We start from the raw sequence: 2,500 nt of genomic DNA, 5'->3' as shown, positions 1-2,500 counted from the left end.
CACGATATCAACATTATTGTTTCAATAACAATAGCAAGTGAAAAATCTCGATTTCGATACTTTTGGCCGTCTTTTCGATACTTTTGTCGTCATTTTGCTATTTTTTAAAAAATGATTTGGTTTGGGGGCCCCCACCACCTTGACGCCATCAGTAATATTGAATATTGTGTGATCATTTACATCAGTGGCAATCATAGAATTTGATTGACCCTTCACACACACACAGAAAGTGATGGTTGTCATAGGTTTTCATATTTTGGAATTCATATGAACTTTTTATTGTTATTACTAATAGCTAAACATATTTAGTAATTTGAATACATCATATTGATATTTAAATGATAACTTTTCTTTAATATCATCACATTTGTGGTCTGTAAGTCTAATTGAGTGCCTGTCACTTTAAGAGGAATGTAATGCAATTCAGTCTCATGGTTTTAGGCTAGTGGAAAATAGTTTCGCATAGTGCAAGGGTAGATTCAATTCATAGATAGATAGATGATAGATAGATAGATACTTTATTGATCCCCATGGGGAAATTCATCATGTTTGCTATGTCATTAGATAAAATTAATGTTCAAATAAACAAGTCAAAGTCAAAGAAAATCTTTCTGGGATGAGATCATAGATGAGATAAGTGTCTCGCGATGTTCATTTCTATGAGTCAGGGCTGGATTGGGACTAAAAAATGGCCCGGGCATTTTTGGCCATGGCGGCCCACCATGATTATTTATACGATATGCTGAGGCACACGACATACCAGAGGATATATGCGCACATTTATCATCCATTTCGGGAAAACAATGTTTCACTAATATTACATGATAATAATAACTGTAAGCTGTAACACCTGCAAACTATAACTTTATGGCAAGCTAAAATAACACTGTAAGTTGGACACAGAGTCTACTCATAGCATTATTTGAAAACAAAGGCTATTAAAACACACACACAAACACACAAACACACACACACACACACACACTAGGGTGACCACATCCAAACCAGCAAGGACGAGGTTGTACACAAAACTCTCTAGGCTACTATTATTATGCATGTTTTAAGTCTGACTGAAAAAAATGAGTCCTGTAATTATTTCCTATGTTGAGCATTTACACGCGTTTAGCCTACAATCTCCGCAGATACTAAGATACACACATCCCAAAACATTTTCATTGTTACGGGCTATCATCATTTCTGTGTCATTCTAGTGTCTTTCTGAGTGCGTGTGTGTAGCCTACGTGTGTGTACCTGCCTGTATGCGTACAGAAATGTGATAGGTTTGCTTGTTGTACTGTGTCAAGATTGACAACAATTTCGACCAATCATGGGCCGCGTTTCGTGTCTCAAATACCGTCGCGGTGGATATTTTTCTTTAATTATTATTAAATTATGACAGCCAAAAATGTGCGTACGCCCGATGGCCAGTCCATGCCTGCTGCCCGGTACGCCCGATGGCCAGTCCATGCAATGAGTATGGAGATGTACCAGTTTATGTTTTATTTCTCTGCATTGTGCAGGCTACATTCACAAATACATTAGCCTACATAAACAGAATAGGAACAGGAAAATGTCTCGGATCCATTGTTTATTGCGACTGCAAGATTGGTAGTCCAATTAACAGTCAATGACATGGTAACTTTTATTCTGTGCTTTATGCGACTGTCCTGCAGCACACCCTTATTCAACATTGAACGATTACAGAAGCTAGGTTTAGCTGTGACAATATCCTGGGTAATATCCTAACAGTTAATGCTATTTTCCACAGTAAAATCCACATTTGAAAGCCTGGTCACCAGTTGCCAGTTTGTATGGCTAGTTACTTTGCCTATTCGACTCTGCATATTGAAAAAGCTTCGGATGTTCCTTTTCTTGTTTGGTGGCATAGCTGATCTACAAAGCACCAAAAGGGGCAAAATGTGCATGCTGAAGGGCAAAGGGAATATTACAAATCTTTCACACTGGCCTTTTAGGGTTATGTATCGGTAGACAAATCTTTCACACTGGCCTTTTAGGGTTATGTATCGGTAGACAAATCTTTCACACTGGCCTTTTAGGGTTATGTATTGGTAGACATCCCTGATAACTTGTACCGACACACTCGCTCACTTTTCTGCCAGTGTCACCACAAAGTGAAGTAGGCCTATGCTATGCTTTGACACTCTTACATGGGTGAAGTAGGCCTAGGCTATGCTTTGACACTCTTACATGGGTGAAGTAGGCCTATGCTATGCTTTGACACTCTTACATGGGTGAAGTACGCTTATGCTATGCTTTGACACTCTTACATGGGTGAAGTAGGCCTATGCTATGCTTTGACACTCTTACATGGGTGAAGTAGGCCTATGCTATGCTTTGACACTCTTACATGGGTGAAGTAGGCCAAGGCTATGCTTTGACACTCTTACATGGGTGAAGTAGGCCTATGCTACGCTTTGACGCTGTTGTGCGTGTCAGTTAAACCCCCTTCGGTTTCAGCCAATCAAATGACAGTGTTTCT

The 2,500-nt window shown here is 39.4% G+C and overlaps 1 protein-coding gene across 1 annotated transcript in view; it reads right to left on the bottom strand.

The window, feature by feature from the left end:
- myo15ab (myosin XVAb) overlaps positions 1 to 2,500 on the bottom strand; it is a gene marked incomplete at its 5' end in the record, with an annotated part of 125,721 nt that overhangs the window by 120,722 nt on the left and 2,499 nt on the right.

The sequence above is a fragment of the Alosa pseudoharengus genome, unplaced genomic scaffold (genome assembly GCF_046254945.1).
Source record: "Alosa pseudoharengus isolate Yale_2024_CS ecotype anadromous, Long Island Sound unplaced genomic scaffold, YU_APseudo_1.1 YU_APseudo_1.1_scf_1, whole genome shotgun sequence".
Classification (NCBI taxonomy): domain Eukaryota; kingdom Metazoa; phylum Chordata; class Actinopteri; order Clupeiformes; family Clupeidae; genus Alosa; species Alosa pseudoharengus.
The sequence above is the reverse complement of the archived record's forward strand: the minus strand, read 5'-3'. Positions and strand labels throughout refer to the sequence as shown.